The sequence below is a fragment of the Panulirus ornatus genome, chromosome 1 (assembly GCF_036320965.1).
Source record: "Panulirus ornatus isolate Po-2019 chromosome 1, ASM3632096v1, whole genome shotgun sequence".
NCBI lineage: Eukaryota > Metazoa > Arthropoda > Malacostraca > Decapoda > Palinuridae > Panulirus > Panulirus ornatus.
This window is the reverse complement of record NC_092224.1, coordinates 47,791,127-47,803,957: the sequence shown is the minus strand read 5'-3', so window position 1 is coordinate 47,803,957 and position 12,831 is coordinate 47,791,127.

Sequence of the window (12,831 nt, the reverse complement as noted above, 5' to 3'; positions counted from 1 at the left end):
AAACCAAATTACATTAGAAGGTAAAATATCATTTAGTAATTTTGTTTAAAAAAATTCCATGTAAAGATTACTTAGTACAGGTGAAAGAGGGTTACCCATTGCCATACCAAATTTTTGAGCACAATAATATCCATTAAATTGAAATACACAGTCTTTTATACACAATTGTATCAATTTAATGAAATTAGACTTTGAAACAGGTAAATGAACATCATCCAAGATATCAAATAAATATTCTAAAAGGTCGTCAACTAGAACTTTACTGAAAAGTGAGGAAGCATCAAAGCTAACTAGTTTGAAATCAAAATTAACATTGATATTCTTTAGCTTGTTGACTAAATCTACATTCTTCATGATATTAGAATATGATACCTTACCCACTAAAGGGCTTAACAAAGAAACTAACCATTTTGACAATTTATATATGATGGAGCCTACTGCACTCACTATAGGTCTTGCTGGAAAATTCTGTTTATGTGTTTTGATAAGTCCATACATATATGGCAATAAAGGGGAAAAGATGACAAACTTTTGATAAGAGAAATGTTACTTTTCAACAACAATTTCATTTCTTTATTGAAATGAGAATTAACTGCTTCTAAGGGATTTTTACTAAGTTTAGAATATGTTGTGTCATCATTTAGAAGATCGTTCATTTTAGATAAATAGTAACTTTTGTGTAAAATCTCAACAGTGTTAGCCTTATCTGCTTTAGTAATATGTGTACCCTTGTCTTTTTTTAAAGTGTTGATAGCTCTTATGAATCTTTTAGGGCTTTAGTAATAGGTATATCCTTGTCTTTCTTTAAGGTGTTAATTGCTCTTATGAATCTTGGGGCAATTAGTGGAAGCTAATTGGTATAGATCTCTCTGTTAGACTTAAGCAACATAAATATAGTATAAGAACGGGACAAGATCAAATGCCTTGTTTTATCACTTAAAAAACTTTGATCATTGTATTGACTGGAGTAACGCCATCTCAGAAATTAACTCTAACTCTATTACCAAGAGAAATATCAATGACTCTTCTATTATCAAATACACAAAGAATTATAATCTTAATATTAGTGATGGTCTATACAAATTAGATAACTTTATTTTTGATAAAATTTGTAAAATGATAACTTTATGAACGCTCGTTGTATGGTTTGGACAATCACATGTTTACCAAATGACGTCCTAGCTTGGTCGCTTCGATGTATATCAACTGACTGTTATACATCTCACTGTCTTCCCTGATGATGTGATTATTACACGTATGTGCACTTGGGAACTTACAGTGTTTCATTTTCCTGATGGACTCATAGGAATATATTTTTATTTATTTATTTATTTTGCTTTGTCGCTGTCTTCCGCGTTAGCGAGGTAGCGCAAGGAAACAGACGAGAGAATGGCCCAACCCACCCACATACATATGTATATACATACACGTCCAAACACGCAAATGTACATACCTGTACATCTCAGTGTATACATATATATACACACACAGACATGCATATATACACATGTACAAAATTCATACAGTCTGCCTTCATTTATACCCATTGCCACCTCGCCACACATGGAATAACAACCCCCTCCCGCCTCATGTATGCGAGGTAGCGCTAGGAAAAGACAACGAAGGACCCATTCGTTCACACTCAGTCACTAGCTGTCATGTAATAATACACCGAAACCACAGCTCCCTTTCCACATCCACGCCCCACAGAACTTTCCATGCTTTACCCCAGGTACTTCACATTCCCTGGTTCAATCCAGTGACAGCACGTCGACCCCGGTATACCACATCGTTCCAATTCACGCTATTCCATTCACGTCTTTCACCCTCCTGCATGTTCAGGCCCCGGTCACTCAAAATCTTTCTCACTCTATCTTTCCACCACCAATTTGGTCTCCCGCTTCTCCTCGTTCCCTCAACCTCTGACACATATATCCTCTTGGTCAATCTTTCCTCACTCATTCTCTCCATGTGACCAAACCATTTCAAAACACCCTCTTCTGCTGTCTCAACCACACTCTTTTTATTTCCACACATCTCTCTTCCCCTTACATTACTTACTCGATCAAACCACCTCACACCATATATTGTCCTCAAACATCTCATTTCCAGTACATCCACTCTCCTCCGTACAACCCTATCAATAGACCACGCCTCGCAACCATGCAACATTGTTGGAACCACTATTCCTTCAAACATACCCATTTTTGCTTTCCGAGATAATTTTCCCGACTTCCAAACATTCTTCAAGGCTCCCAGAATCGTCGCCCCCTTCCCCATCCTATGATTCATTTCCTCTTCCATGGCTCCATACGCTGCCAGATCAACTCCCAGATATCTAAAACACTTTACTCCCTCCAGTTTTTCTCCATGCAAACTTACCTCCCAGTGGACTTGACCCTCAACCCTGCTGTAACTAATAACCTTGCTCTTGTTCACATTGATTCTTAACATTCTTCTTTCGCACGCTTTACCAAACTCGGTCCCCAGCTTCTGCAGTTTCTCACATGAATCAGCCACCAGCGCTGTATCATCAGCGAACAACAACTGACTGACTTCCAAAGCTCTCTCATCCACAACAGACTGCATATTTGCCCCTCTCTCCAAAACACTTGCATTCACCTCCCTAACAACCCCATCCAGAAACAAATTAAAAAACAATGGAGACATCAAACATCCCTGCAGGAAACCTATATTCACTGAGAACCAATCACTTTCCTCTCTTCCTACACGTACATCTGCCGTACATCCTCGATAAAAAATTTTCACTGCTTCTAACACCACATATATTCTTAACACCTTCCACAGAGCACCTCTATCAACTCTATCATATGCCTTCTCCAGATCCATAAATACTACATACAAATCCATTTGCTTTTCTAGGTATTTCTCACATACATTCTTCAAAGCAAACACCTGATCCACACATCCTCTACCACTTCTGAAACCACACTGCTCTTCCCCAATCTGATGCTCTGTACATACCTTCAACCTCTTAATCAATACCCTCCCATATAATCTACCAGGAATACTCAACAAACCTATACCTCTGTAATTTGAGCACTCACTCTTATCCCCTTTCATTTTGTACAATGGCACTATGCAAGCATAGGAGGAGGGTGGATGTGCTGGAAATGAGATGTTTGAGGACAATATGTGGTGTGAGGTGGTGTGATCGAGTAAGCAATAATAGGGTAAGAGAGATGTGTGGTAATAAAAAGAGTGTGATTGAGAGAGCAGAAGAGTGTGTTTTAAAATGGTTTGTTCACATGGAGAGAATGAGTGAGGAAAGATTGACCAAGGGGATATATGTGTCAGAGGTGGAGGGAACGAGGAGAAGTGGGAGACCAAATTGGAGGAGGAAAGATTGAGGGAAAAAGATTTTGAGCGATCGGGGCCTGAATATGCAGGAGGGTGAAAGGCGTACAAGGAATGGAGTGAAACGGAACGATGTGGTATACCGGGGTCGAAGTTCTGTCAATGGATTGAACGTTTGCATGCGAAGAGTCTGGATGTGGAAAGGGAGCTGTGGTTTCGGTGCATTATTACAAGACAGCTAGAGAATGAGTGTCAACGAATGGGGCCCTTGTTGTCTTTTCGTAGCGCTACCTCACACACAAGACGGGGAAGGGGGATGATATTTCATGTATGGCGAGGTGGCGATGGGAATAGATAAAGGCACACTATGAATTATGCACATGTGTATATATGTATATGTCTGTGTGTGTATGTACATGTATAAGTTGAGATATATAAGTATGTATATTTGCGTGCGTGGACGTGTATGCACATACATTTGTAAGTGGGTGTGTTGGGCCATTCTTTCGTCTGTTCCCTTGCGCTACCTCACTAACGCAGGAGACAGCGACAAAGCAAAATAGATAAAATAATTAAATAAATGAATATATATATATATATATATATATATATATATATATATATATATATATATATATATATATATATATATATATATATATTTATATATATATATATATATTTATATATATATATATATATATATATATATATATATATATATATATATATATATATATATATATATATATATATATATATATATATATATATATATATATATCCCTGGGGATAGGGGAGAAAGAATACTTCCCACGTATTCCCTGCATGTCATAGAAGGCGACGAAAAGGGGAGGGAGCGGGGAGCTGGAAATCCTCCCCTCTTGTTCTTTTTTTTTTCATTTTCCAAAAAAAGGAACAGAGAAGGGGCCAGGTGAGGATATTCCCTCAGAGGCCCAGTCCTCTGTTCTTAACGCTACCTTGCTAATGCGGGAAATGGCGAATAGTTTGAAAGAAACAAAGATATATATATATATATATATATATATATATATATATATATATATATATATATATATATATATATATATATATATATATATATATATATATATATATATATATATATATATATATATATATATATATATATATATATATATAAATATATATATATATATATATATATATATATATATATATATATATATATATATATATATATATATATATATAAATATATATATATATATATATATATATATATATATATATATATATATATATATATATATATATATATATATATATATATATATATATATTCTCTTTTTTTTTCTTTTTTCTTTTTTTGGCTTTGTCGCTGTCTCCCGCGTTTACGAGGTAGCGTAAGGAAAACAGACGAAAGAAATGGCCCAACCCACCACCATACACACATATATATACATACACGTCCACACACGCAAATATAAATACCTACACAGCTTTCCATGGTTTACCCCAGACGCTTCATATGCCCTGATTCAATCCACTGACAGCACGTCAACCCCGGTATATCACATCGATCCAATTCACTCTATTCCTTGCCCTCCTTTCACCCTCCTGCATGTTCAGGCCCCGATCACACAAAATCTTTTTCACTCCATCTTTCCACCTCCAATTTGGTCTCCCACTTCTCCTCGTTCCCTCCACCTCCGACACATATATCCTCTTGGTCAATCTTTCCTCACTCATTCTCTCCATGTGCCCAAACAATTCAAAACACCCTCTTCTGCTCTCTCAACCACGCTCTTTTTATTTCCACACATCTCTCTTACACTTACTCTGCTTACTCGATCAAACCACCTCACACCACACATTGTCTTCAAACATCTCATTTCCAGCATAGTGCCATTGTACAAAGGCAAAGGAAATAAGAGTGAGTGCTCAAATTACAGAGGTATAAGTTTGTTGAGTATTCCTGGCAAATTGTATGGGAGGGTATTGATTGAGAGGGTGAAGGTATTTACAGAGCATCAGATTGGGGAAGAGCAGTGTGGTTTCAGAAGTGTTAGAGGATGTGTGGATCAGGTGTTTGCTTTGAAGAATGTATGTGAGAAATACTTAGAAAAACAAATGGATTTGTATGTAGCATTTATGGATCTGGAGAGGGCATATGATAGAGTTGATAGAGGTGCTCTGTGGAAGGTATTAAGAATATATGGTGTGGGAGGCAAGTTGTTAGAAGCGGTGAAAAGTTTTTATCGAGGATGTAAGGCATGTGTACGTGTAGGAAGAGAGGAAAGTGATTGGTTCTCAGTGAATGTAGATTTGCGGCAGGGGTGTGTGATGTCTCCATGGTTGTTTAATTTGTTTATGGATGGGTTTGTTAGGGAGGTGAATGCAAGAGTTTTGTAAAGAGGGGCAAGGATGAAGTCTGTTGGGGATGAGAGAGCTTGGGAAGTGAGTCAGTTGTTGTTCGCTGATGATACAGCGCTGGTGGCTGATTCATGTGAGAAAATGGAGAAGCTGGTGACTGAGTTTGGTAAAGTGTGTGAAAGAAGAAAGTTAAGAGTAAATGTGAATAAGAGCAAGGTTATTAGGTACAATAGGGTTGAGGGTCAAGTCAATTGGGAGGTGAGTTTGAATGGAGAAAAACTGGAGGAAGTGAAGTGTTTTAGATATCTCGGAGTGGATCTGGCAGCGGATGGAACCATGGAAGCGGAAGTGGATCATAGGGTGGGGGAGGGGGCGAAAATTCTGGGAACCTTGAAGAATGTGTGGAAGTCGAGAACATTATCTCGGAAAGCAAAAATAGGTATGTTTGAAGGAATAGTGGTTCCAACAATTTTGTATGGTTGCGAGGCGTGGACTATGGATAGAGTTGTGCGCAGGAGGATGGATGTGCTGGAAATGAGATGTTTGAGGACAATGTGTGGTGTGAGGTGGTTTGATCGAGTAAGTAACGTAAGGGTAAGAGAGATGTGTGGAAATAAAAAGAGCGTGGTTGAGAGAGCAGAAGAGGGTGTTTTGAAATGGTTTGGTCACATGGAGAGAATGAGTGAGGAAAGATTGACCAAGAGGATATATGTGTCGGAGGTGGAGGGAACGAGGAGAAGTGGGAGACCAAATTGGAGGTGGAAAGATGGAGTGAAAAAGATTTTGTGTGATCGGGGCCTGAACATGCAGGAGGGTGAAAGGAGGGCAAGGAATAGTGAATTGGAGCGATGTGGTATACCGGGGTTGACGTGCTGTCAGTGGATTGAATCAAGGCATGTGAAGCGTCTGGGGTAAACCATGGAAAGCTGTGTAGGTATGTATATTTGCGTGTGTGGACGTATGTATATGTATGTGTATGGGGGTGGGTTGGGCCATTTCTTTCGTCTGTTTCCTTGCGCTACCTCGCAAACGCGGGAGACAGCGACAAAAAAAAAAAAAAATAAAGAAGAGGTAGTAAAAGCTTTACGGAAGATGAAAGCTGGTAAGGCAGCAGGTTTGGATGTTATTGCAGTGGAATTTATTAAAAAAAGGGGGTGACTGTATCGTTGACTAGTTGGTAAGGTTATTCACTGTATGTATGATTCGTGGTGAGTTTAATGTGGATTGGCGCAATGATTGCATAGTGCCATTGTACAAAGGCAAAGGGGATAAGAGTGAGTGCTCAAATTACAGAGGTATAAGTTTGTTGAGTATTCCTGGTAAATTATATGGGAGGGTATTGATTGAGAGGGTGAAGGCATGTACAGAACATCAGATTGGGGAAAAGCAGTGTTGTTTCAGAAGTGGTAGAGGATGTGTGGATCAGGTGTTTGCTTTGAAGAATATATGTGAGAAATACTTAGAAAAGCAAATGGATTTGTATGTAGCATTTATGGATCTGGAGAAGGTATATGATAGAGTTGATAGAGATACTCTGTGGAAGGTTTTAAGAATATATGGTATGGGAGGCAAGTTGTTAGAAACAGTGAAAAGTTTTTATCGAGGATGTAAGGCATGTGTACGTGTAGGAAGAGAGGAAAGTGATTGGTTCTCAGTGACTGTAGGTTTGCGGCAGGGGTGTGATGTCTCCATGGTTGTTTAATTTGATTATGGATGGGGTTGTTAGGGAGGTGAATGCAAGAGTTTTGGAAAGAGGGGCAAGTATGTAGTCTGTTTTGGATAAGAGAGCTTGGGAAGTGAGTCAGTTGTTGTTCGCTGATGATACAGCGCCTCTGGCTGATTCATGTGAGAAACTGCAGAAGCTGGTGACTGAGTTTCGTAAAGTGTGTGAAAGAAGAAAGTTAAGAGTAAATGTGAATAAGAGCAAGGTTATTAGGTACAGTAGGGTTGAGGGTCAAGTCAATTGGGAGGTAAGTTTGAATGGAGAAAAACTGGAGAGGCATGGATCATGAGAGGCAAGTGTTTTGGGGGCAGCTGAGTGTGTGTTAGTAGTTTTGATGCACAAGACCCGGTTATAGTGGCTGGTGATTTGAATACAAAGGTGCGTAATGTGACAGTTGAGGCAATAATTGGTGTACATGGGGTGTTCAGTGTTGTAAATGAAATGGTGAACAGCGTGTAAATTTGTGTGCTGAAAAAGGACTGGCGATTGGGAATAACTGGTTTAAAAAGAGAGATATACATAAGTATACGTATGTAAGTAGGAGAGATGACCGGGGAGCGTTATTGGATTACGTGTAAATTGATCGTTTCGGGAAAGAGAGAATTTTGGATGATAATGTGCTGAGAGGAGCAGCTGCAGGGATGTCTGATCATTATTCTGTGGAGGCGAAGGTGAAGATTTCTAAAGGTTTTCAGAAAAGAAGGGAGAATGTTGGGATGAAGAGAGTGGTGAGAGTAAGTGAGCTTGGGAAGGAGACTTATGTGAGGAAGTACCATGAGAGACTGAGTGCAACATGGAAAAAGGTGAGAACAAAGGACGTAAGGGGAGTGGGGGTAGAATGGGATGTATTTAAGGAAATAGTGATGGCTTGCACAAAAGATGCTTGTGGCATGAGAAGCGTGGGAGGTGGGCAGATTAGAAAGGGTAGTGAGTGGTGGGATGAAGAATTTAGATTATTAGTGAAAGAGAAGAGAGAGGCATTTGGAGGATTTTTGCAGGGAAATAATTCAAATGACTGGGAGATGTATGAAAGAAAGAGGCAGAAGGTCAAGAGAAAGATGCAAGAGTCGAAAAAGAGAGCAAATGAGAGTTAGGGTGAGAGAGTATCAGTAAGTTTTAGGGAGAATAAAAAGATATTTCGGAAGGAGGTAAATAAATTGCATATGACAAGGGAAGAAATGGGAACATCAGTGAAGTGGGCTAATGGGGAGGTGATAACAGGGAATGGTGATTTGAGGAGATGGAATGAGTATTTTGAAGTTTTTTTTTCAATGTGTTTGATGATAAAGTGGCTGATGTAGGGTGTTTTGGTCGAGTTGGTGTGCAAAGTGAGAGGGTTAGGGAGAATGATTTGGTAAACAGAGAAGAGGTAGTAAAAGCTTTGCGGAAGAAGAAAACTGTCAAGGCAGCGGGTTTGGATGGTATTGCAGTGGAATTTATTAATAAAGGTAGTGACTGTATTGTTGACTGGTTGGTAAGGTTATTTTGTGAATGTATGACACATGGTGAGGTGCCTGAGGACTAGTGCAATGCTTACATTGTGGCATAGCACAAAGGCAAAAGGGATAAGAGTGAGTGCTCATATTACAGAGGTATAAGTTTGTTGAGTATTCCTAGGAAATTATATGGGAGGGTATTGATTGAGAGGGTGAAGGCATGTACAGACCATCAGATTGGGGAAGAGCAGTGTGGTTTCAGAAGTGGTAGAGGGTGTGTGGATCAGATGTTTGCTTTGAAAAATATATGTGAGAAATATTTAGAAAAGAAAATGGATTTATTATGTAGCATTTATGGATCTGGAGAAGGCATATGATAGAGTCGGTAGAGATGCTTTGTGGAAGGTATTATGAATATATGGTGTGGGAGGTAAGTTGCTAAAGGCACAGAAAAGTTTTATCGAGGATGTAAGGCATGTGTACGTGTAGGAAGAGAGGAAAGTGATTGGTTCTCAGTGAATATTGGTTTGTGGCAGAGGTGCGTGATGTCTCCATGGTTGTTTAACTTTATGGATGGGTTTGTTAGGGAGGTGAATGCAAGAGTTTTGGAAAGAGGGGCAAGTATGCAGTCTGTTCTGAATGACAGAGCTTGGGAAGTGAGTCAGTTGTTGTTCGCTGATGATACAGCGCTGGTGGATGATTCGTGTGAGAAACTGCAGAAGCTGGTGACTGAGTTTGATAAAGTGTGTGAAAGAAGGAAGATGAGAGTAAATGTGAATAGGAGCAAAGTTATTAGGTACTGTAGGGTTGAGGGAGAAGTCATTTGGGATGTGTGTTTGATTGGAGGGAAACTGGAGGAACTTTTTGCTTTCGGAGATAATGTTCTCGACTTCCACACATTCTTCAAGGCTCCCAGAATTTTCGCCCCCCTCCCCCACCCTTTGATCCACTTCCACTTCCATGGTTCCATCCGCTACCAGATCCACTCCCAGATATCTAAAACACTTCACTTCCTCCAGTTTTTCTCCATTCAAACTTACCTCCCAGTTGACTTGACCCTCAACCCTACTGTACCTAATAACCTTGCTCTTATTCACATTTACTCTTAACTTTCTTCTTTCACACACTTTACCAAACTCAGTCACCAGCTTCTGCATTTTCTCACATAAATCAGCCACCAGCGCTGTATCATCAGCGAACAACAACTGACTCACTTCCCAAGCTCTCTCATCCACAACAGACTTCATACTTGCCCCTCTTCTCAAAACTCTTGCATTCACCTCCCTAACAACCCCGTCCATAAACAAATTAAACAACCATTGAGACATCACACATCCCTGCCGCAAACCTACATTCACTGAGAACAAATCACTTTCCTCTCTTCCTACACGTACACATGCCTTACATCCTCGATAAAAACTTTTCACCGCTTCTAACAACTTGCCTCCCACACCATATATTCTTAATACCTTCCACCGAACATCTCTATCAACTCTATCATATGCCTTCTCCAGATCCATAAATGCTACATACAAATCCATTTGCTTTTCTAAGTATTTCTCACATACATTCTTCAAAGCAAACACCTGATCCACACATCCTCTACCACTTCTGAAACCACACTGCTGTCTCCCGCGTTTGCGATTTAGCGCAAGGAAACAGACGAAAGAAATGGACCAACCCACCCCCATACAAAATGTATATACATACACGTCCACACACGCAAATATACATACCTATACATCTCAATGTACACATATATATATACACACACAGACACATACATATATACCCATGCACACAATTCACACTGTCTGCCTTTATTTATTCCCATCGCCACCTCGCCACACATGGAATACCATTCCCCTACCCCCTCATGTGTGCGAGGTAGCACTAGGAAAAGAAAACAAAGGCCCCATTCGTTCGAACTCAGTCTCTAGCTGTCATGCAATAATGCCCGAAACCACAGCTCCCTTTCCACATCCATGCCCCACACAACTTTCCATGGTTTACACCAGACGCTTCACATGCCCTGATTCAAATTCACTGACAGCACATCAACCCCGATATACCACATCGATCCAATTCACTCTATTCCTTGCCCTCCTTTCACCCTCCTGCATGTTCAGGCCCCGATCACACAAAATCTTTTTCACTCCATCTTTCCACCTCCAATTTGGTCTTCCACTTCTCGTTCCCTCCACCTCCGACACATATATCCTCTTGGTCAATCTTTCCTCACTCATTCTTTCTATGTGCCCAAACCATTTCAAAACACCCTCTTCTGCTCTCTCAACCACGCTCTTTTTATTTCCACACATCTCTCTTACCCTTACATTACTTACTCGATCAAACCGCCTCACACCACACATTGTCCTCAAACATCTCATTTCCAGCACATCCACCCTCCTACGCACAACTCTATCCATAGCCCACGCCTCGCAACCATACAATATTGTTGGAACCACTATTCCTTCAAACATATCCATTTTTGGCTCTGAGTGAAACGAAGCTCAAGGGTGAAGGGGAAGAATGGTTTGGGAATGTCTTGGGAGTAAAGTCAGGGGTTAGTGAGAGGACAAGAGCAAGGGAAGGAGTAGCAGTACTCCTGAAACAGGAGTTGTGGGAGTACGTGATAGAATGTAAGAAAGTAAATTCTCGATTAATATGGGTAAAACTGAAAGTTGATGGAGAGAGATGGGTGATTATTGGTGCATATGCACCTGGGCATGAGAAGAAAGATCATGAGAGGCAAGTGTTTTGGGAGCAGCTGAATGAGTGTGTTAGTGGTTTTAATGCACGAGACCGGGTTATAGTGATGGGTGATTTGAATGCAAAGGTGAGTAATGTGGCAGTTGAGGGAATAATTGGTATACATGGGGTGTTCAGTGTTGTAAATGGAAATGGTGAAGAGCTTGTAGATTTATGTGCTGAAAAAGGACTGATGATTGGGAATACCTGGTTTAAAAAGCGAGATATACATAAGTATACTTATGTAAGTAGAAGAGATGGCCAGAGAGCGTTATTGGATTACGTGTTAATTGACAGGCGTGCGAAAGAGAGACTTTTGGATGTTAATGTGCTGAGAGGTGCAACTGGAGGGATGTCTGATCATTATCTTGTGGAGGCTAAGGTGAAGATTTGTATGGGTTTTCAGAAAAAAAGAGTGAATGTTGGGGTGAAGAGGGTGGTGAGAGTAAGTGAGCTTGGTAAGGAGACTTGTGTGAGGAAGTACCAGGAGAGACTGAGTACAGAATGGAAAAAGGTGAGAACAATGGAAGTAAGGGGAGTGGGGGAGGAATGGGATGTATTTAAGGAATCAGTGATGGATTGCGCAAAAGATGCTTGTGGCATGAGAAGAGTGGGAGGTGGGTTGATTAGAAAGGGTAGTGAGTGGTGGGATGAAGAAGTAAGAGTATTAGTGAAAGAGAAGAGAGAGGCATATGGACGATTTTTGCAGGGAAAAAATGCAGTTGAGTGGGAGATGTATAAAAGAAAGAGACAGGAGGTCAAGGGAAAGGTGCAAGAGGTGAAAAAAAGGGCAAATGAGAGTTGGGGTGAGAGAGTATCATAAATTTTAGGGAGAATGATAAGATGTTCTGGAAGGAGGTAAATAAAGTGCGTAAGACAACGGAGCAAATGGGAACTTCAGTGAAGGGCGCAAATGGGGAGGTGATAACAAGTAGTGGTGATGTGAGAAGGAGATGGAGTGAGTATTTTGAAGGTTTGTTGAATGTGTTTGATGATAGAGTGGCAGATATAGGGTGTTTTGGTCGAGGTGGTGTGCAAAGTGAGAGGGTTAGGGAAAATGATTTGGTAAACAGAGAAGAGGTAGTAAAAGCTTTGCGGAAAATGAAAGCCGGCAAGGCAGCAGGTTTGGAAGGTATTGCAGTGGAATTTATTAAAAAAGGGGGAGACTGTATTGTTGACTGGTTGGTAAGGTTATTTAATGTATGTATGACTCACGGTGAGGTGCCTGAGGATTGGCGGAATGCG